Source organism: Planococcus citri, chromosome 3, assembly GCF_950023065.1.
Source record: "Planococcus citri chromosome 3, ihPlaCitr1.1, whole genome shotgun sequence".
NCBI classification, from domain to species: Eukaryota; Metazoa; Arthropoda; class Insecta; order Hemiptera; family Pseudococcidae; genus Planococcus; species Planococcus citri.
The window spans coordinates 83,583,642-83,608,899 of NC_088679.1; the positions used below are offsets into that span (position 1 = coordinate 83,583,642).

The following is a 25,258-nucleotide window of genomic DNA, read 5'->3' on the forward strand; positions in this document are numbered from 1 at the left end:
TCCCCTATTATAAATACAACGCCAACGCCGATACATCATATTTTTTAGTCGAAGGAGGGGAGCAGAAAAGGATCATTCTACATTTTTCCGTAAATATACGCGATCCAAAAAAAAAAACAACAACAACATAATTATGCATGTAGCATACTTGTATGTAACTCGAATAGATGAAATAAGTAAAAATAAAAAAAATTTAACGAGTTGCCCGCAGGTACCTACGATACATTAAAAATTACATTTTTGGCGGGAAACCTCCGTTTTGATTTTTTCGAGTAGGTAGAGGTACCTACCTAATTAATTGTTTTTCAATACGGTATCTAATTAATTGATTATACGATATAGGATCGGATAAAAAATGAATTAAGCCGCGCCGCGCCGTACCTATGTAGATACGGATTTCTGCAGATAATAATCAGCTGCCACTGCGCCGAATTTTCACAAGTTTTTAGTTTTAACACACGACTTGCGCCACTGCCGCCTTACATAAACAGCCGCTGCATATAAATTTGACACGTTCGAAATGTTTCCTCATTTTAATTAGCGAAATAGGTAGGTACAGGTAGGTAAATCTACTTGTTAAGTTTTCAAAAAAATATGTAAGTTGAAATATAAATTTTAGCAGCGAGCGACGGGCTAGTGAAAAAAATAGGTAAGTACGAGTCGGTGAACATTTTTTATGTTGCTACGATTCCCACCAATTAAGAAAAGGAATTGAAAAAAATTCGTAAAATGTATTAAAATGTCGAATCATTTTTGAAATACCTACAGGTAGGTACTTAGGTAGAAGGTACATATGTATTTAGACGAAATTATTCGAATTTTTGAAATTCTATCCCGAGTATGTAACTGAATTCCTGAGGTACGAGAAAATTTAAAGTGGCAATTTTTTCAGCATAATGGACAAATTTTCAAATTTTCAACTTTGAAAAAATTTTATACCTCGTACCCGTTGAATTTTTTTTTTCCCCGATATCTCAATATGTACCCTAAAAGTAGGTAATTTAACGATAAAAATTTATTTTCGTCTCGTGGAACCAAGAACGTCGTGTTTTCACGGTTTGTATGCACACACATCTTACCTACACACATTTTATATCGCATAAGTTATAGGTAGGTAATTAAAAAGTGTTCGTGACCTTCTTGATCCGAAGTACCTACATTCTTAGTACTTACTTACATTATATTAGGTACATATGTACGTACTTATAGGTACCTATGGTATTCAGCGGCGTAATAATGGTGGTCAAATAAAAATGAACAAAACTGGTTTCATATAACAGTAAACAATAACTAAATTACCTACTTAATTTATACTTCGCTATAGAACGTAGGTACGGTAGGTATATGACAATTTTTTTCGCAAACCGAATTGAAAACGCGTAAAATTTTTTTGAAAGGCTAACGGCATAACGGCTGAACTTGCGTAGCCAATATCCATGTTCTGCATTGAAATCGTAGGTATCCGACTGCCGACAGAAGATAACGAGACGAAGAGGTACCTCTACCTACTACCTAGTACCTACCTAACTATACATATAGGGTGCCCAGAAATATCGAGTACCCCTAAGAAAGTTTTTCATTAAAAATATACGCGTAGGTTGGCAACGTGAACGGTTGAATAGATGCGTATGATTGGTGGAATGTTATCTCTCCAGTCCAACAAGCAATCGTGTGCTATGTATCATTATTACTCGTATCATTCACCGTGACCAACCAAAGTATTTTAGTAGAAAACTTTTTTAGGGGTAGCCGTAGGTACTCGATATTTGTGGGCACCCTGTACCTAGGTGTAGGTACCTATTCGAAGTGGTTATTTTTTAAGTAGATGTGTAAGTATTTACAGCACTACAAACTTGGCGAGTATTTTTCAGTTTTGTATCTGTACCTAGCTAGTAGCTACCTACATATACTTATTCGTATTTGTGCGTGAGATAAGCCCGAAGGAGCGAAATTCGAATCGAATAGATGTTGAAGAGTTGAACAGAAATACTCGTACATCTACGAAGAAACCAGTCTGGCAAGAATACTAGTAATTCAACAATTAGGTAGGTACTACACACTACACACTATACAGTACACGGAAGAGTATTCAACGAAGGATGCTGGATAGACGAGTTTCTATACGTATACTTACTTAGGCATAATTATGGTCATCAACCTTAAACATGCAACGCTGAAATAGCGATGAATGAAAAACCAACTAGTAAAATATAGGTACATTACATATTGTACTCGTAAATACATAAGTACGAGCCAATGTGTTCAAAATTTTGCCTCACTTATTGGTGTAAAAAGCGAAAAATTGATCGAGATCTGTTTTTTTTCTCTCTCTCTCTTAAGAGTAGATAAGTAAAGTACAAGTACCTACTTATACTGTATACGTGAGTGAGGGATGAGGGAAATGTACGATATTGTTCGCGAAAAAAAATTAATTAGGCCTACCTGCGCCAAAGATATCAGATTATACCTACCCATGTAGTACCTACACTATGGCTATTTTTATCCATGCAGATTCGATTTCCTTAATTTGGTGTTTTATTACCAATTTTCTGGTAATTAAGTACCTACATAATATAAGTACATCTGCAAGAGCGAGACTATTTACGATCAAAATATATTTGTTTTATGCGGCGATTATGGATTGATTTAGCTTCGTTAACTTTTTGACCATTAAACGTTAATTATTTCAATGCGACAAATGCTAATACGAGTACAATGTTAGTCTCGAACTTGAAAACCAATGACTTTTAAATCAACGTACACGTAGAACCTCGATATTAGGAGTAGTTAAAGTGTATTAAAATAATCATTTTAGGTAGGTAGTTTGTTTTGTTCCGAATTATTCTCAATTGAAAACAGTTTTTTTTTTGGTAGGTAGTTTTAATCCGAGTACATACCTCTACCTGTACCTGTACCTGTACCTACCTATAAGGTAATGATTACGAGGTTTTGTTGAAATACATAATTACGCGTACCTATGTATTTTAAGCCATTTTACAATTAGTCGTGTAATATTTCAACGTGAATGCTGTTCACTTTTGGGGTGGGTTAGTGCAATGTGCAGAGTCAGAGATGGAACGATTACCGATTATAATCGATTATGATCGATTATTCGGGTTCGACTAAATAACCGGGACATCGTCGATTAATCGGCCGATTAATCGGATTTTTTATTTCAGGCTTTTTGATTGGTCAATGATACCGAACGCCCCGCATGACGTCGTGTTTTTTTGGCTGATTTAATCGGCCGATTATTCGGCGATTATATGCTCCGATTATTTTGAGAAAAATAATCTACGTAGCATCGATTATAATCGATTCCATTTTTGACCAGCAGTTTTACTCGTATTTTAATTTTTTATTCTATTAGGTGCCGTATTCTACGATAATACAGTAGGTAGGTATGTGTACTTTGAAGAAAAAAAAATGCAAACACGAGTAAAAGCAGAATGCTTATCTCACATTATACGTAATATATGTAATCTAGAGTCGCGATTATGCATCGTTAATATCGATTAGTAGGTACTTATTTTAAAATAAAAATTCTCTGAGATGAGCTATGTTTTTCCAAAACATAACAAACTAAAATAAATTTTGTCTTTTTTTAAAGATCGTAATATCTGTCCTCCAGAGAAGACACTTTTCAAGTTTTGAAGCTAACATTTTTCTTCGGTTACCACGTTAACTCGTAACGAGGAAAACCTCCGAGTACTTATACTAACATGAAATTCGGCCAACATTTTCCTAAAAATTTGATCAAGATGAGCTTCTCCTTTCTTGCTCAAAATGTTTGAAAAAATAAATACATAGATAAATAAATAAAGCTATACCTAGTCTCCAATCTCTACTCGAAGTTTATATACCTACCGACATATTTTCCCGCTGAAAAATGTTATGCTCCGTAATTTTGTTCTCGCGCATTTTTTCCTAAGATATTTTACATCGAAACTGACGGACGATTTTTTATGCAAAGAGAAATGGGGGCGAATTCTCCTCTCCAAGAAAAATTGCATTACGGCCGATATATCTACAACCGAGAGTGCCATAAATTGACAATTTAATGTTTTTCCAAGTTTTTGCAGTCGGACAAAATTATTATAAAATCGTATTTATACTCGAAAAAGGTCGTAAATTGATACAATCTACTCCCTCCCCTCCCCTCCCCTCCCCTCCCCTCCCCTCCCCTCCCCTCCCCTCCTCACTCAAGTTTTCAAATGTCAGCAAAATGCTGATCACAGCGAACCAGTAACTTATATACCTACGGAAACTTGACAACCAATTCGCCAAAAGATTTCCATAATTTATGCGAAGCGGGTATCGTTAAAACGCCAAAAATCAGAATTACCAGTACAAAGTTGACACGAATTAAATTACCAGCCATTAGCCATTAGCGCAAATTTCGGATGTTATTTTAGGGGCCAAAATGCATTTTTTGATTTTCGGCGAATTTTAAAAAATCAAATTCGAGTGAAAAATGAGAAAAAAGTCTGAAATGTACTATTTCGGAGCCACAACATGTATTGGAAACAGTTTCGAACCATTTCGATAGCAGTTCTGGAGCCTCCGGCAGATTTTTGAAGCTTGCGAAATCTCCGCAAAACTTTACCAAATGAAGTTGGAAAGCCAAAATTCATTCTGCGCCGTAACTTTAACATTCTCACCGAGTACTTCAAATAGTTTTTCAAGGGCTTCGACGACTTTTTGTAAATTCGAGTTTTTCATTAAAAGTTTAGGTACCTACTACCTACACCTACTGACGTTCCGGACAAAAATATGGTTCAAACCGAAACTCGTCCAAGTTGAAAAATTTGTAAATTTCATTTTGCAGCATCGTATTTTGGTGAAATTTTGTGGAAATTTCAAGTTTCAAAAACCTGCTGGACGAGGCTTCTGAACAGCTCAAAACGGTTTTAAACCCGCGTTTTCAATCGATTCGGTGGTTCAAAAATAGGGTATATGTATCTCAAACTCCGGCTTTCTACATACCTACTAAATACATTGTGGTACCATATATATATGTAGCTATCAATTTGGTGAAATTTTCTCTTTTTTTCTCATTTTTTGGCCCTTTGGAATTTCAAAAATTCGCCAAAAGTTGAAAAAAATCACTTCAAAGCCCGAAATGTTGGCTGAATATATACTCGTAGGTAATAGTATACCGCTACGCGTATTTTTTGTATGCTCTTTCGATTGAAACGCAGTGCTGCCAATTTTTGGACCATTTTTGCTAATTTCAAAAAGCCGAAAACATTTCATAAAAATAATACCTAGGTATACCTACTCGAATAATGCTTTTTCGGATTTTTTGAAATTGGCAAAAAATGATGCAAAAATTGGCATTAGCAGTTCGGCGCGGCGTTACGTTTCAAAATACGTATTTCTCCAGTTTCGGAAATGATACCCTATCTTTCAATAGGCTATTATTTTGGCATACGTACTCGTAATTAATAGACGCGAAATATTTTCCAAGAAAAAATTCTCAAAATACATACGTAGGCTATACGAATTAATCCAAAAATGAATGATTTGCAAATTTTCAACTGCCCGGTAGAACTTGTAAAGTCGTCAGATCGAAGCGGAATCTGAAATACTCGCATTTTTTTGAGACTCGGCAATTTTTCCAAAAATACGTAAGTAGGTTTGCAGGGTAGCGACGGGAGCGAAAAATGGCGATTTTTTAGAAAATGTTTCCTCTTCGAGGGACCGAGAATTTCCCATGTGGCCTGTGGGGTGGGCGACTGTCAACTCAAAATGATCCGCCCGCTTTTTATTATAGATGTCCGATTGTCCATCCTACGTAACGTAGTAGTGCAATAGGTAGGTTATACACCCTACAGATGCTCGTACTCGTACATAGTACATACCTACGCACGAGAGAGAAAAAATTCGCTTTCAGTTTCATTCGACCAAATTTCGGTGAAGAGTCATCTTTGGCCGGCACCGGCGCGCGGCGCCGGCGGTACTTATTCATCATTCGAATTTCGAGTTGACGAATTAACACGCTATCAAATCAGGAATACGAAATCACGCGGAAATTCATCGTAAATACGACTAAACGATCGTCGCGTGCAATTCTTAGATTCCATTTAAGGATTTTTCTTACTGAAAACTTGGCAGCCGATGCGATGTACGAAATATCGTGATGTTGGAAACGGAAAAACATACGTAGTAGGTCGTCAAACGACGATCAGAATTTATTTTGTTTCGCTATTCTGGAAATGAATAACAACTCGTCAGCTATTGTATATTGAAATCGAAATAATTACCTACTCGTACGTACTCGTATGGTACCTCGTATTATAAAACTGATTCTTTTCAGAAATCAAAATGAGTAAATACAAGTTGCAATTGTATGTATGTAGATATAAATAGGTACGTGTATCTGTATACGAGTATAGAGGTATACCTTTACCTACCTATGTATATTTATATTGTACAAAGAAGAAGCGCGGATGCTTATTCGTATTCGTCATATCAAAACCTTTTATTTAGGTAGGTAGGTAGGTAGATTTTCTTCACTGCCCTTGGAAAATGATGGTCACTTCGTCGCGTCAGTCTCGTGTACGCAGATACGTAGTACGTAGTACCTACGTACATACTTGAAACCAGTAGGTAATGACCGATCGAGAGAATGAATAACAATTCAAAGTGTCGTATAAAATGCATTTTTTTTTATTCCGCTTGTACGTATAGGTAGGTTCAGGTACGTATCTTTCGTCTCTGGTTTCAATTTCCATAAATAATACGAATGGAAATCAATCGTTAGAACAGTAGGTAATTAATCGATGCGTAAACCTGTTAGGATCTGGTTTTTTAACGCAGGGTACCGGCATTTTTGAAAAATATTACGAGTAATGGAAGTTTTTAAATTTTATTTAGTTACCTACACCTACTACCTACCTACCTACCTACCTACCTACCTACCTACCTACCTACCAACCAACTTATATTGAGGCGAATTGTCGGCATGTGTACAAAGTGTAATTTATAAATATAGGGTATTGTCCTTCGTGAATGTATAAGTATTTTATGCGCCTGTATCGAGTTTGTCGATTGTACATGTACTCGTATAGCCTATTGTTTCAATCGTGAAATGTGCAGGAAGGTAGGTAAACGTAAACGTCAGATGAATAAGGAAGCTTATGGACAGTCCTTACACTTGAGAATCATTCAAAATTTTCTGATTTTTATGTTGGTCCTATAGGTACCTAGAGAAACTTTTCGGACAATTTTCGTATTTCTACATCAAAAATTTATTTTGAAAATGATCGGGATTGAAAAAAAAAATGTCTATTTTGAGCATTTCCTCAAATCCAAAAAAAAAAAAAATGTTTAGTAAACCTCATTAAAAAAAACAAAAAAAAACTGCTAAACGAAGTCTTCCCATATGATGAAATTTTTCAATTTTCATCCCTCTGATTTTTCTCAGGTCTCAAAGGATTAAGTTGGAATTTTTCACGATGCAGTCTGAAAAAGTGCAAATAAAAGGTGCGATCAATTTTAGAAATCATTATGCCCGCGGCGCGGCGGTATGAGAGCTACAGTAACAGTACAGTCGATAACCCAAATTGTTGGCAACCTATAGACCAGTTTCAAGTTTGCAATGTAGGTTATTACTGGCGCAGGCGCTGGCGCTGGCGCTGGCAATAGCAATTCGTCAGAGTTGGAAATTGCGAATTTCGCACTGTCCATCTGCCGAGCGATGTCACGATGTGTTAGTCGTGGTTTCTTTTCGCGTAGAATTTTTATTCCTCTTTGCTCTTTGCTAAACCATGTAGATGTAGATTGTAGACGATACACCCGCATCTGCATAAGTACATTATAACGTTCCTTTCTGTGTCATTCAAGAATATTCATCTCATCGAGCTGTCTCCGAGGCCGATAATAAGATTATATAAATAACGATTACTCGACACATTTTCATTATCACGTCTTAACGATTACCTACTTCTTAATTATCACAAACCGTGTAAACAGCGTTATATGTAGTATGTAATAATGTACAAATACTTAGGCATCAATTCAATGCCAAAAGGTACCTAGCGACCGTTCTGTTGCCTGATCAAAAGTTACCTAGTAGCGCGTAGAACTGCGAATTCGTTCGTCTGGTGATTCAAAATCTTTATACCATAATTTTCATACTGTTCAGTATACCTACCTACCTACCATAAATTACTCGTACCTATCAGCTTATTACATATTCACAAAAGTGCTGTTTGGACACTATAAGTAGGTAGTACTTTTCAGAGCATTAATCTCGTGTCTATGGTAGGTACTCGAGGTTTCCTTAGGTCCAAAGGTATCTATAGATGCGAGTAACAAAAACTAGCGATAGGTACATTGCACGCAAATTGTACCTATACCTACCTATAATTACCTAGACTAGCTGTTACACGTTATTAACGACGAATAATTTCAGATAATTTGTCAAATCAGTCAACTCGTATATTACTTAGGTTCGATTACAATTCGTACAACTACCAACATTTCCTCCTTCTAATACGTGTAAAAGATTTTGATGTAGGTAGGTACCGTACCTCTAAAGTACAAGATCCTCAGCTCGGTTGCCCCCGTGTCCCCGTGCCCCGTTCGTTAGTCGTTGGACGTTGCGCATTTTCTCTGATCTCTGCTGTCTTTCTGTCCACATAATGTGTGATCGTCAAACCGGTACGAAAAATTAAATTTACATTTGGCGGATCTACTCGTATATATCGTACTCGTATGAGCAGAGATTGTACATACATATGTACAAGTAGAAAAACTAGCTCATCGTTATCGCGAATCCTCTCCGATTTGCCATGAAACCAGTATCACTATCAACGTATAACAACCTAAATTCTAAAAATAGTTACTCGGTTCAACTGCCGAGTATACCTATTACCTACCTACGTATAAGGTTAGTACATATATTTTGGATGAGAAATTCGTCGCTATTCGGCTAATTTGCGCTGCAGTTCGTGTTCGTTATAATTTAGTGTCTCTCTCCGCGGGGAAAATTTATCGTTCGGTATCGGATCGGTACTGATTTGTGTTTTTGGCAACCTTGAAAAAATCTTCCACTGTGCTCGAAGCTCGAATTGTTTACAAGAATGTCGAATGGACTGTCATGAAAAACCATTTTTTTCTTCAAACTCGCTAAAATGGACAAAAAATACTTGACTAGATAGATGTCGATCATTTCTGATGTTTTTCATCTAAGAAACTCGCAATAAAAATACATTTTCGACCAAATACATAAATAATGTACATATATTAGTAAGCCATTATTAAAAAGGAACGATAATTTTAAAATTCAGTAAAACTGTTATCTAATCACTTCTTTAACGTGGAAATTCATCGTGTGGCTGCGGGGGTTTCTTTTTTTTTTTACAATTTCGAAAACCATTTTTAAGCTTAGGGCAGAAAAGATGTACTTACATATTTAGGGTAAATGCAAAAATGACAAGAAAAAAAATCGTTTTTGCAGCTACCCCGAGTCGATTTTTTCCGACGTATAATTGCAAAATGCAATTTACGGCCAAAATAAAAAAAATTCCAATTCAATCCTTTGAGACCTTAAATCGTGAAAATTCCAGATAAATCGGCTGTTTTTTTTCTATTATTTCGTATGATATATGTACGAGTACATATATAGGTACAGGCTTGCTACAGCTTATACAGGCCCATTTCTGGAAGTGACATCGACTATCCGAGACCCGACGCGACGTTCCGAGGCCCGTTAGCGGGTCTCGGAACGTTTTCCTATATTAAAAACTATATTTTCATGATGTACACACTTCAGGGATGCTATAGACAAATTTTTGTCTGGGACTCACAAAGTAGGTATCATACCTACAGTATATACAGCTTACCTTACTTCACCCCACACAGAAACTTCATACTCGCGTCATTCCTGTATAAATCACTCCTTGGAGATCGCACCAACGGCTCTAGACCAGGCTTGATAGCCGCTAGCAAGGCGCATGCGCGAACGAATTTACCAGGCATTCTTTAAAATTTTTCCAAGTGTCAAAGACGCGGGCCTCGGATCGTCAGTACGATGTACTGGGTCTCGGATAGTAAGCACGTTCCATCTACTTAATAAATTGAAGTGGTGTTTTCTTTGTCACGCAATCACTGCAAAACGGCTAGATGGATAATTGTGAAAAAATACTCAAAATGTTCGGCGTGATGCGTAGATGGTTGTACTGAAATTCGTTTTGCGATTAGTGTCCTTAAAAAGCTGCAATTAAGCTTCAAAGTTTTGATGACGTCACGAAGATGACGTCATCAAGAGCTTTCATTTCGCCGCCGAATATTTCCGATTTGCTAAGCATTTTACAAAATCATCACAGCTTCAATTTTTAACATAGGTATGTACTTTGAGAATAGTAGATCGAAAGTGGATCTATTCCTGAAGAAACTCGAAAAGTATGGGTGAACTCATTGGCCAAATCATCACAGCTTCAATTTTTAACATTGGTACTTTGAGAATAGTAGATCGAAGGTGGATCTATTCCTGAAGAAACTCGAAAAGTATGGGTGAACTCATTGGCCAATCATATCTCTTCAACTCTAATTTTTTTTAACTTAGTCAATTTGGAATTTTTACTCCTTGCATAAAACTCAGTTTCAAAACATGAAATTTGATAAGTATACCCCAGTGGTTGGATTTTTTTTTTGATTATCATTATTTTTACACCTTGCATTCGCATAAAACCAGTTTAAATACATACATGAAATTTGATAAATCTATCCAGAATGGTCTAATTTTTTTGAATGTCCATTGTCCAGTGTAAAATCAGTTTAAATCCAGGAAATTTTGAATTTAAAATTGCCAAGTTGCCTTGATGTAGGTAAAATGCTAATCTTGCCCTCATCTCATATAGGAAGATGGAATTTGGAAATTTTAATTTTGATAATGGAAAGAACAATGTTTTTGTTATGGGAAGAATTTCATTTTTTTTTGGCTTGAAAATTTCAAAATTCAAGTGATTCATTGTAGAAATTTCAGTTTTAAAAAACGTAAGCAAAAAGACCCAATCAAATTTAGGGCAAAAGCTCTCAAAATTTCATACTTCTAGAAGTAAAAAAAAAAAACATTTTTTTTCTGGTAAATAAACCCCTTTATTGAGACTAAAAATTTGCAAAACTTAACGTCTTTGTCGAGACTTAACAAATTTGGCAAGGGAGGTCTATCTGATCAATAACTTCCCCTATAATTTCGTGTATGTCAACCTTGAAGGAACTAAAAGCTTAGAACGAGTTGAAAGCACTTACACTAGATTTCACAGGGTATTGAAATTAGTTTGCAGATTGAATTTTGGCTTTCTAAATCCATTTGATGAAATTCTGTGGAAATTTCAAATTTCAAAAATCTGCTGAAGGATCTAAAAATTTTTAAAAAATCGATGGAGGCTACAAAATGACTTGAACCAGAACCCACCTATTGGAAAGATGGGTAAATTGATAATAAAAATTTAATCAAGATGCTGCGATTCAACTACAACGATTCACTTTTGTTTTGAATACGATTCAGAGTCTGATTCTGAATCCGATTCAAAGTTTGATTCGCGATTCATTTCTGAGATTCGAATTGCACAATTTTTAATTTTGACCATAGACTCATGTTGGAAGGTAGATATGGTCCACTGGACTTTGGATTTTCAAAAATGTCATCCGGAATTCGTCCAGGAGAAATGGACCTTAGGATGAAATCTCAAATTTTACAATGTAGCCAAAAAATGACAAAAATGTCAAAAATTATCAATTTTTTATAATTTTTCATCAACTATGAGCGTACACGTACTCTATATATTCCCTGCCCGAAGGGCAGGTAATTTTGCTTGTATAGATATAATTATATAGATTTAAACTTAGTCATTGTGGTGCCCGGTTTTGGGCTTGTGGCGCCCAAATCGGGCACCACAAGGTCTTTTTATATAAAACTATGTAGAATTTGATGAAATGCACTCTAAGGTGAAAAAAAAATTTTGAGGCAGGCACCACAAGTACCAAGTTTACATAACGGGCACCACTATGACTAAAAACCTTAAAAAAAATAAACTGCTCTAAAACACCTTTGTCATACATATATATATGATCCTCTATGTACGCGGGCACCACAATTACCATAAAAGAACCGGGCACCACAAGGTACTAGGTACGTGTATTCATATATTTTTTTTCTTCCAAAACAAGAATTTATCCAAAAATAAGTAAACTACTCGTGTTTGTAAATTTTCAATCGCTCATTAGAACTCCAAACGTGGTGTTGGATTTTGATGTCAATCACACTCGCACCGATCGAAGTAGAATTTAAAATTATTTTCATTTGTTATAGAGGCTGTGTAGAGACTAAAGCGAAAAAACCACGATGTTTTCGAAATTATCTCTTCACAGAGGGCCTAGATCTCTCCCCAGGGGCACCTTCACTGGAATTGGTTTACCTGGTACTCTGAATATTATAATAGAAGTATGCTGGAGACAACTATAGGTAGGTACTAGGTGATGGGGCGAAATCCACCCTAAAGGGTAGATGCCTGGCCCTGGCGAAGGAAATTGAAAGAGCACAAAAAAAAAAATCACCAGCAGATCAAATTTCACGAGCTCGATCTCGCGTTTAATTTAATTTTTGACAAATTATCGAATTTTATTTAAAAAACTCAAAATTTTATCAAATATCGAGGTAGTAGACACTAGACAGCTTAAATTAAGTTTGTATTCGGCTTTTACCGGCTTTTTTATAACTCGAATCGATCGGTGGTAGTTTTGAGTTGTTTCGGAGCCTTCGACGACGGATTTGAGAATTTTTCAGTTTTTTGAATTATCGACTCAAAGTCCTGTACTTACTTACCGATACCATATTTCGTAAAAATGTCTCACACATTTTTTTGCCACGACTGTATTGTAGGTACCGCTACCTACCTACCTACTTACTCGTATTCACATAGGTAGCGACAGCGGTGAACGAAACACGATTTTTTAAAAAATGTCCTTTATTCGAGGACTCATTTCTCTCCTCCAGGGGCGCGGGCGGGGGCACCTAGCTCCGAAGGTAAAATTTATTGTTTTCCGAGAAATTTTCAACTCAACATAAAGGTGTCCGCTGCATTTTTTGAAAATCTGTCGACTTCTTTTCGCGCGATCCAATCTGATGTAAGTAGGTATTTGCGAGATGCTGCCGAAGGTAGGTATAAAGAAATGTTTGCGCATGAATCAGTATACCTAGACCTACCTTCCGGAAGGTGTTTGCGTATACATATATTACCTACCAACAATTTTGGGGGACAAACGTTGCTTTCTAAAAACGCAATCGACGCGTAAAAGCGCAAACAGTGTTCGTAGTCAAGACATGGAATCATCACTGCAGATTAAAAATCATTCGACCTTAGAAAGGTTACCGAAATTACACCAAAATGAATAATTGTTCGTAAAAAATTTCAGTTTTTTTTTTTCCAAATGAAATTAGGTAAGTACCCAAATAGGCAACTTCTAATTCATTTCGTAATGATGTGTACCATAATACCTCTACCTACGTAAAAGTTGAATAAATACGCGAGTAACGAATACTCCAAATAACAGTTATTAAAAATTTAGAATTTATGGAAAGCCCTGTACAATGAGTGGAAATACCTAAAAAAAAGTCAGTTTCAGTACCATTGATCATTTCAGACTCGAAAAAAATTAATCCTTACTCGCAAATTAGGTATACTCGTTACTCGTACGTAGTTAGGTACGGTACACCGACACCAAAATTTCAGGCAATTCTCGGAAACAGATAAAAATCGAAAGAAAACACACTATAAAGACAAAGTTGGCAGATAATTCGCCAATAACTCGTGCCCGGTCCGACGACGCGACGACGGTCGCGGTCGCGGTCCAGTTAGGCAAAGCTTTATTCATTGCATATATGTATGTATGTATGTATGTACCCTAGGTATTAGGTAGACGAAACGGTCATCGCACCTAGCTTGCGCCTTGTTGAGGCGCGGTGCGGCGGCGTTCGCGTTACGTAATAGGACGAGAATTATAGGTACGTAGGTAATAGGCATCTACGAATTAATTATCGCATTGTAGCCATCAAAAAGCAGAAGGAACCGCCGAACTCGTTAATGGTATTATTTCGTACACTTTCTCTGAACTTGTTATGCTTTCTTTGCCGCGCGTTGTTCTCGTTCATCTCCCGCTCGCGCTCGCGTATTATTACGACGAGTACGCGTAGATAGGTAGGTAGGTAGGTACGTATCTTAAATTCAACCTAAATAAACCACTTTGAAATACGTACGAATAATGAACTCTGGTATCGGCGCGGCGCGGACCAAGGTTACATCCAAACTGGAATCGCGTTTTAACCTTATGTAAAATAGGTAGGTATTTAACCATCCGATCCGATAGGCTGTTTTTGGTCTCAGATTTCGATTGATCACCATACCTACGATATACGAGCATTCACGGATATACGTAGGTACGTACATTGTACACGTAGTACCTACTTAGGTATTCCACATTAAATTAGAATTGGGATATTTCCGTACGTTACCACTTGTTGTTTTTATTTCGTCAATTTTCATCTTTCATCGAATCTGTTATTTTTTTGCTAGGTAATATAGGTATTAGGTATTGCATCGGTGATCGGGTTCTTTCGTTCCCCCCCCCCCCCCCCCAATGCTATTTACAGGTCCGACATTTTCGACGAGTATACCTAATTTCTTTTTACTAGACGTGAAAATATGTAACTCGATCCGAGCAAAAATACGAGTATCGAGTATATAAGCTGCGTGGCTAACGATAAGTTAATCGTAAATGTCGAGGCAAATTCGTAATTTAGCACCGATTTCGACATTTCGCACACTTGTCGATGGACGATGCAGATAATCGTGCACAACAAGTGTACGTATGCCGTATGGTACCGTTTTTATACAAATTCTTTTAAAATGAATATTACTCGTAGGTATCTTCGAATAATGAATGAAAAGCGATGCTGACGCTGACCGTTTCGTAATAAAAATATGACATTCGTTCGAAAGAATTTCTTTATTTTTCAAGGTCCGTAAATGTAGAGGTAGACAAAAGCATCGTCGCTCGTTGGTTATTGTCTTGATTTTTTAATGTTTAACGTCTTCGCTCGATATTTATAAAATTTATACCATTCGCTGGTAACTCATCTGTAACGGCGTAAAATCCAAATTACGAGTAAACCCAACTTGGGCCAGAAAAAATAAATTACCTACTTGAAAATTTCCAGAAGGAAGAACGTGAAAATCACCCGCGCATATGTACCTACGTGGACGTACTGACCATGTACTCGTAATACCTATACGAGCGAAATTACTCGAGCTTAATCTACAATTCTACATGCCTATATATATATATACAGGCTTGCTACAGCTTATACAGACCCATTTCTGGAAGTGACATCGACTATCCGAGACCCGACGCGACGTTCCGAGGCCCATTAGCGGGTCTCGGAACGTTTTCCTATTAAAAACTATATTTTCATGATGTACACACTTCAGGGATGCTATAGACAAATTTTTGTCTGGGACTCACAAAGTAGGTATCATACCTACAGTATATATAGCTTACCTTACTTCACCCCACACAGAAACTTCATACTCGCGTCATTCCTGTATAAATCACTCCTTGGAGATCGCACCAACGGCTCTAGACCAGGCTTGATAGCCGCTAGCAAGGCGCATGCGCGAACGAATTTACCAGGCACTCTTTAAAATTTTTCTAAGTGTCAAAGACGCGGGCCTCGGATCGTCAGTACGATGTACTGGGTCTCGGATAGTAAGCACGTTCCATATAGATATATATATATATGTATGTATGTATGTGTTTTTACGTCTGCATCAAGTAGGTAGGTCTAGGTACCTATACGATTTCGAGGACTAACAAAGAGAAGTCAAGTATGTATCTAAAAAATACCTACTCGACTATAAACGTAAGTATACGAGTAGGCTTCTCATCCTTTCGAATTACTGAATTACGTACGACTACGAACCTGTAGGTACCTAGAGGTACCTCTACCATCTACCTACGCAACAAAGAGTCGATGAATTTACGTACAACAACTTTGCGAAACGTTGATCACAGATTGTCTAAATCAATACACTTTGAGCAGAATTGATTGATCCTTTTTTGGTTCGAAGGCGTATAGGTTTAGGTATTTTAGTTCCCTAAATAGGTACTCGTATTACGAAACGAATGCGAATTGATAATAATTACTTATTATTCCAAATGAAAGTAAAAACACACAGAGCATTCTGTTTCATCTCCGAAGAGTGAAGACCAAACAATCGATCAATTTTATTGATCGTATACACATCGACGAAGCAACACTGGTTATTAGATTACCTATTTGTAGATTTGTTCACTTACTCGAGACGAAAGACGAATGCGAGTATATGTACCTACCTACCTACCTACCTACCTACCTACCTACCTACCTACCGTTAATGCATTAGCGATGCTGAAACAACTTTGCGGGGGTCATCTTACCCATTAATCTGAATGCCTAATTGCCCTACTAGGTACCTTCTTACAAACTACCTTCTCGTAATAGTTATAAGGATATTTTTTTTTGAAATAGGGGTCAAACGTCCATCTCCACCTGCCTAAAAAATATAGGTATGTATATTGTCTACTAATGGTAGGTTAGGTAGGTATACTTTTTTTTGATTTTCCGAATGCTTTATTAATAATAGTTTTTACACTTCTTTCTGGTAGGGGAGGGGGGGGTGATTTTCTAAAAATTTGCCTGTATCGTGAATTACATAGGTACTACATAATACACATATATGTACGTGTACATTGTACATAAATATGTTCATTTCAACCAATTCGGTACAAAATTCTGAAAAGACCAGCATGACGACCTACGAAGATATCTACGTATTAGAGCTATTATTTCGGATCGCGAGCAATTTTTAGATCAATTAGTATACTAAGCGGTGCGGTATTTATTAAAGCTTTATGCGTAACCTACGTACGTTTACCAATTTTTCAGTTCGTTTTCCCATCCTCGTTTGAATTCTGTTCATTCGACTTGATAACGATTTTTCTCAAGTTTTTCCTCTCATTTTTGAAAAAAAAAATAGGCTATACGAAGAAACAGCCGTAAAAATAGGATTTGAAATTTTTGACTTTTCACCTATTCAAGTTCAAGTGTGAATCTACTCGTACGTAGTAGGTACATAAAATCAATTTAAAAATGGTCGATAAAAGTTTTGCAATACAAATACATTGAAATTTGAGAATTGGCTTAAAACTTTGAAAAGAAATGAATCAACCTTTCTGCGTTAGTAGGTAAAGATACCTACCTATAGCTACGTAACAAATGGACATCTCGACTGCATCTCACAGTCTCGACCATTTGACAACTAGGTACGGCGTACGAGTACTTCTAGATTACCTACCTATCGATTGCAGAAAAATCTTTTAATTTCTCAGACCCATTAAGATGGGTGCTTGGGCGAATCTCAATTAATGGTTTTAATGATCTCGCATTACGCGCTAATTTAAAAAGATCCGAATACGTATTTATATATAGCCTACCTACCTATATTTTCCAACTACCTAATCAATTTGTCAATTTAACGATCTCCTGTCAAAGATAACAACCACTTTACAACCGATCATCGATCGATTAGAAATGGAAATATGTAAATATTGTAAAACACATCCGAGTAGGTGACCTAAGCTACGCGAGTTTTTAATCGTGTATTTTTATAAGCGCATAGCGCAAATACCTATGTTTTACTCGTAGGTACATTAGGTAAACGTCGATCATCTGCACTTACTTAAATGCAGTACCTACTGCACCTACATGCATATGTACCTATGTCCTATACCCACGGTCCACGGTAAAGACGTAGGAAAGATGATAATATTCGCAAATAACGAGCTAATTTTAAACGCCAGGGTACCTAATACCTATACGGAATTATATAAAATTAACGACGATTAGTGAAAACGATCTTTACAACGTGTCGGTGTAGCGCGTGCTTGGCAAACTGCAAGTACTCGTATAAAACGAGCTTAAATAACTGATATGAGCGATGAGACCGTGTGAAATATAAAAGCATTAATTGAAGATGAATGAGCGTTTTGAATAATTCCTCTAGATACACATTCTAGCAGAGGTACATCTACATACATAGAACCCTACTACCCTTTAACATCGTAAAAGATTAATCTCTAATAGTATACGTAATAGTAGTAGTAACGTACCTATGCTTTTATTTAAGGAAATTTCCAGAAAATGGTCTAATCTCATACCTATACTCGCATAGACCTACTTGCAATGAAATTATAACAACGCACGAGCCCGCGGGGCCCTCTCCCTCCTTAATGATTTAATCGGCCATTAAACCGAGTTTTTTAAAAATTATTATTACGAGTAGTACGAGTTGATTTTCGAAAAATTTATACTACCTAGAAAAATAACGAACAGATTAAATCTGGTTTATTATTTAAAATTCAGTAGCTTCTAGGGACGGATTTTGAATTTTATACATGCTTATCACTCATAGAGTCGAACTCGCAGCGAAGGCTTCCTTATTGGAGGAGGAGGAGGAGGAGGAGGAGGAGGAGGAGGAGGATGAGGAGGGGGAGGGGGGGATTACCTATTTTAACGAATAAAACGATAAATTTTTAAAGTGAAATAAGCGGTAATAAATGTCATTTTTTAGGTTTAAAAATTCTCACTTTTTCCACTTTTGAAAATTGTACCTACTTCCTACATATTATGTACACTGTACAGGGTGCCCAGAAATATCGAGTACCCCCAAAAAAGTTTTCTACTGAAATACTTTGGTTGGTCACAGTGACTGATAATAATGATAGCACATGATTGGTTGTTGGACTGGAGAGATAACATTCCACCAATCATATGCATCTATATAACGTTGCCAACCTACGCGTATATATTTTTAATGAAAAACTTTCTTAGGGGTACTCGATATTTCTGGGCACCCTGTACAATACGAATTACGAATACCTACGTAGTACCTAATTATGTACCTATATAGCCTATACAAATAGTATATTGTCAACCAATGTATTGCGAGTTGACAAGTAAGTACATAAAGTATAATAATAATGTCACATGCGCATGCGGAGCGTGGTGATGAGATTTGTGTTTAAACTATACAGAAGCAAGTAGGTAGTAGGTATGTAGCTAGGTACTAAGTATAAAGTACATACATACCCTAAAATATAGGTAAATAAACATATTCGATAAACTGGAAATTGAACATTTCAACTCGTTGAGAACCTGTTCATTTGTGTTTTTTTTTTTGCGTAGTTCTCGACCGATTGAAAAGTTCAAGTTCATGTTACTTCTATACGATGACTCAAGGTGTTTCCTTTCTGTTTCACGCGGCGCGGCGCACACTGGTACATCATTTAGGTAAAGTTGTTTCATAATTACTCGTAAGATTTGATATCATTTAACGCGTAGGTATTTACGCAACTTTGTCCACAACGTTGTACGTAACTTCTCACTCGAAGTCGACGATTAAAAAATAATATTATACTTACCTATAGGTAGGTAAAATAAGTATTAATAATATCAAAAAAAAAAAAAAAAAAAAAAATCCAGTCCAGCTATCTACGATATATTTAGATAGGTATCTACATACAATCTACATCCATTGACTACCTAGTTCAACATGAGCTAACAAGATTCTCAAATTAAGCGATCAGTTTTATAAAATTTCTTGCCGAGTGCTAAATGGAAATCGTATACTTAAGTCGTTTGTTTTTCTATGTATTATTTGTTTACGTGTATAGAAAAAACATTATGTAAGTACGTAATGTACGAGTAGGTACTGTGGCCAGCAGGGATTCAAATAGGAAGGGCTTGTCTCGTTCGTTCTGATGATGTTTCAGATTCTTTTTATTCCGCGCAAATTACAATTAATCGTTACGACCGCGACGCGATGTAATGAGAATACGCGTAAAGATTAAATTTTGCTCGCAATTATTCGCAACTACGAGTACCTAGTACCTATATTACCTACACCTACATATTCGCGAGTAGGTATGTAAATTTGACCCATTATAAGTACCTACCTAAAGGTAATTGAAGCGAATTTAGATTCGAGAAATACCCAAATTATACGTAGGTACGAGTATATTAGGTACTCGTATGTTGATCGGAGCACACGATTTGGTGTGAAAATCGCACCTTGACGTATAGGTAGAAAATTTCAAGCTCTACAATTTTTTTCATATACTTATTATCCTTATAAGAAAAATAGGTATCCAACCAGCACGAAAATTTTTGAACTGGACAAAGGGAGATCAAAAGAGGATTACTTGTATAAGGATGTTTTGCAAAATTTTAGATCCATTTGATAGGTAACAGTGAAACTTTTTTCAAAAAATGACGAAAGTAACCCGAGGGTACCCCCCGATAAGGTAGGCAAAATGCCCTTAACCTCGGATTTCGATGAAACTCGCAGGGTATGTTTACTGTTTAGCACCTCCAAAAAATAATTTTGGGTCCATAGCCCGCTCCCCCCCCCCCAGGCAGGGGGAAAACGCGTTTTTCAGGGGGGAAATTCCGCATCAGCGAGTGTTTGAAGTAAATTTATTCTGTAAACGAATATAGTTAGAGAATACATGGGGGGTACCTCCCTGAATTTTTTCAGAATTTTTCATCGCTGGGGGGGGGAGAAGAAGGGACAAAAGAAAACTTTGAATCGACATTATTCCGGAACAAAAAAACATAACAAAACGATTTTTTCGTCAAATATGTACTCTCTAAATTTGAAACAGTGAAATTTCACTGTTTAAAATTTAGAGAGTACTTTCTATAGAAATCATCGCCCGGCCGTTTGGAGTGGTGGGTCAAGCTCAAAAGCTCAAAAAACTCTCAAAAAACCACGTCTTTTACGTTTTTTCCCCCCAAAAACATGGACAAATGCACTGAAAGAAATGATTTTCAAAACGCGTTATTCAGTCCCGAAATTGATGCAATGGTTACTGCACAGTACAGTAATTTTCAAATTACATCATTTTGATGTAATGATTACATAGGTTAAATCAGAGAATGCATCAAGTGATGGAATGAGTACATCGCCAGGATGGATTTATTGCATCACTTTTCAAAATTAATTTCTATGTTCTCATTACATTTCTTTGGGGACTCAGTCCTGCAGACATGGTATTCAAAACATCATTTGGTGGGTAATAAGTACATCGTATAGTAAGCAATGATTACATTCCTTAAACATGATTGCGAACCATGTAGTGATTTACTGAATACAGTAAACGATGTACTGAGTACATCGCCATACTGCAATGAAATCATTTTTTTCAAACAGTGAAAAACCTATAAATACTTCGAGGGCCTGAATCAAATATTCTACTCACGGCCATGTCGTTAAGTGTAGGTAGTTAGGAGCGAGAGGTCGCAGGTTCGAATCCCAGTCAGGTAGGAAAATTTTCTTAGGAATATTAGATCTAGAAAAATTCGTTGTAGTGACAATTATTTAGATGTGCGGAGAAACGTAAAATTGATATATTTATCCCCACTTTTTAAATATTGTTGAATAAAAACGATGGAATGGTTACTGCACTTCTGTGTAATAGTTACTTCTCTAAATATGTACTGATTAATGCGTTTCATTCCTATACCAAAATTACCGCGTTTTAATGCACTGAGTGCATCGTTTCAATGTAACTATTACTGTTTATTTCTTTCAGTGTGGCGGAAATTGAAGAGAACCAAGTTGTTCAGCGTGAAATTTTACTTCAGAACGTGTAATTGAAAATTAATTTATACCGCGCGGTCGTAAAATTACACGCGCAGAAGTATTTTTGCTTATATTATCAAGATAGCAGAAAGGGACAGGGTATTCCATGGGTAAAATAGGTGAAATGCCCCCGTCCTCGGATTTCTGAAATTTTGATGAAACATTGTTGGGTAGCTTTAAAAAAAAAAATGTTGGAGCAAAAAAAATTTCCAGAGGTGGGAATCAATTCGTACACTTTCATTTCAAAAAAAAAAACAAGCGGGAATCAACACACCTACAATCGTTTTTTGAGAGTTTTTTGAGATTTTGAGCTTAACCCACCATTCCAAACGCGGCCGGGCGAAGATTTCTATAGAAAGTAGACCTAAAGATACATATTTGACGAAAAAATCGTTTTGTTATGTTTTTTTTTTGTTCCGGAGTAATGTCGATTCAAAGTTTTCTTTTGTCTCTCCTTCTCCCACCATGCGATGAAAAATTCTGAAAAAATTCAGGGAGGTACCCCCATGTATTCTCTAACTATATTCGTTTACAGAATAAATTTACTTCAAACACACGCTGATGCGGAATTTCCCCCCTGAAAACGTGTTTTTCCCCCTGGCTGAGGGGGGGGGGGGTATGGGCCCAAAATTATTTTTCGGGGGTACTAAACATACCCTGCGAGTTTCATCGAAATTCGAGGTTATTAAGGGCATTTTGCCTATCTTATCGGGGGGGGGGGGGGTACCCTTTGGTGCTCGTAATTCTTCAAAATTGCTCAAAAGACATTATCCTTCAGCGATCATTTTTTGTTTTCAAATGAAAAATTTGTCGTTTTGAAAACTAGAGTATCTGAAACTCCGCTGGAGGCTCCAGAACGCTTCAAAACCATCACTAATCGATTCGAGGCTCGAGAATAGGGTCGTCAATTCGGACATTTTTTTCTTTTTTTTTCATAAGAAATGGCCGAATTGATCCGAAAGTTATGTAAATTTTGAAAAATTCATCCGATCCTATTAGCGAATTTTGGGATTCGAGATCGCAATTGAGATCGAACGATGTCGACATTTTTCATCTTCCCTCCTGCTGGCTCCTGCTTGGAATTTCCTGTAGCCATCTACATACGAGTATCGTATACGTAATTACGATGGGTAGGTAAAAATTCAAATTTTGTGAAGACTACATACTACCTAGACCTACCATGACGTAGGTAACCACGATGCGCAGATTGATTAGATGAAATTAATTCTCAAATCTCGACGATGGTACATATTTTCTTTTATTAATTTCAATTTCCTATTTAATAATACTTCCTCGTCCTCCTACAAAAGAAGAGACTTTTTCACAAAATAATTTATGCGCGAATGATTCTGTATACGATACTTACCGATTCGTGATGGTCTGACTACGTGTAGGTAGGTGGATAGATACGTACGTATAGGTACTAAGAAAACATAATTTTATCACTGGTCACGAAAGTGCAGGATAATAAAGTATAGGTAGCTGGAGGTAAGGTTGGTATGTATTTAACTTATAGCTACTTAGGTAGGTACCTACACCTATACATATGTATTTCACTCTACGGCAGATGTGATGTAGGTACTGGATAAATTCCTACCTACTCCTATTAATATATCTACGTATTACGCTACGTACCCATTAAATTCTTATCATTTAGGTACCTATTTATGCAGGTACCTACCTATAACCTACAGTCATGTGCGGGGATACGAATAGATGTCACAATGAATATTCTTCAAACTACAACTACATAGGTACATATGTACCTACTCGTATTTTGTATTTGATCAGTTCAAACGAGTTCCCATTGATAAATCATCACGCGCTACCAATTTCCCCGAAGGAATGTTATTTTTCAAGGGCACTCGTATCGGTTGCCTATTTATTTACTCGTATTTATTTTTTCAAAAACATCGCACCGAGAACGTGAATTTTTGCAGCAATATCGCGTCGATTTTGGGGGGAAACTTTACTATTGGAGTAGCCGCGTTTGAGGTGTACATCAGCTGAAAAATAATCAACGGCGGATTTACGACGAGTAAACATCCATCTATCCGCGCATAAAAGTTGTTTTCAATTAACGACTGTTTCTTGGTACGAATCCAAATTTTCGATGATTTAAATTCCCAAGTTTGAACAATGTAGGTAGCCTTATACATATCTAGGTAGATACTAGATACGTATTATTATTGTTTCGTTTCGTAGTGTTTTTTATGTAGAATAAAAAAAGTGGATCGAAAGTAAAATTTGTAGAAAAAAAAAGTTTTTTGTTGTAAAATTCTGGCATGAATTTTCAGAAATAATAAGTATAGGTACCAACTTATAATATGTTAATCTTTGGTGTATAGGTAATTAGGTATGCGCTAGATTGGAAACCACTGTTGCGGACGCATTATTAGAGGCATAAATTTATTTGTATATTTAACGCCTACAAGAAATCAACGCGTTATTATCGTATCGTATTTACATACTTACGAGTATACCGCATAGGTAAGTATACTTACGCTTTGATTTATTTTTAACATCGTAATTGATTTCGTTTGTCTTCCGATAAACTCGTAAAGTGATTACCAACGTGCATAATTCAAAATGTGTTGGGCTACCCCTAGTTGTTGTTGTTTTTTTTAATCGCTCATTAGACGAATTATTGAACCCCCCCCCCCCCATTAATCGCTTAGGCTTCACTTTGGTGTCCAATTTTTAGAAATATCAAGGTAAAAAACAGTACTTATAGGTATGCGAATTCATTCGACAAATTATTACGTATTTTGGCCAACTGTCCTCGATCAACCTACGAATAATACCGATGATCACTTTTAGGCTGAGTATCGAAAATTTACGACACATTGACCGCATTTCAACCTTCCAGATGGACACCGCAAATCTGCAATTGTCAATATTATTGATCAACGCGGCAAAAATCTGAAAAACCCAAATACGAGTACCTACATACTCGTACATACACACATACATAAAGGCAGTGATGGAGCCTACCACCAAACCGAATTTACGACAAAAATATACCTAATTACCTACCTATTTTCCGTTTTGGAATAATTTTATTAGCTCGATAAAGTAAGTAAGCAGGTAGATATGTAATATGGAAGAGACATTTAGAAAAAGCCACATCCGCATTCTATGTACATACCTAGTTATGTAACGAAGAATCAAACCAACCTCAACTGAATGGATAATTTTTTGTATGAATTTCCCAAGAGTCGAGCACGTCATACCGGTTTATAATTATTCTAAAATTTGGCTCAGTTTTTTGAAAAATACACAAACCAACTCGATATTTCATTCACTTTTTAGTTAGGGCGACAAAAAAAGAAAAAAAAACTTGAGGTACGAGTACTTACATGTAGAGCCACGTAGGTATACCTACGTACATACCTAGATAAATTGGAACTATCGTGGAAAAAAATTCAAAGAGGATGTGCTTAGAAAAAAATGTCTAACGTTCCGTAGATGTATAGGTATTAGAGATACGAACACGAGTTACTATTCTT

The 25,258-nt window shown here is 36.5% G+C and overlaps 1 protein-coding gene across 4 annotated transcripts in view; it reads right to left on the reverse strand.

Annotated features, from left to right (window-relative positions):
* Positions 1-25,258, reverse strand: part of LOC135839931 (very long chain fatty acid elongase 4-like) — a 49,359-nt gene that overhangs the window by 19,978 nt on the left and 4,123 nt on the right. The window contains exon 2 of one of the 4 annotated variants that reach the window (XM_065356203.1): positions 8,886-9,135. The exons of the other annotated variants lie outside the window; for them this stretch is intronic. The gene's annotated coding sequence lies outside the window, so the exon portion shown is untranslated. The remainder of the gene's footprint in view (positions 1-8,885; positions 9,136-25,258) is intronic. 4 annotated transcript variants of the gene reach the window in all.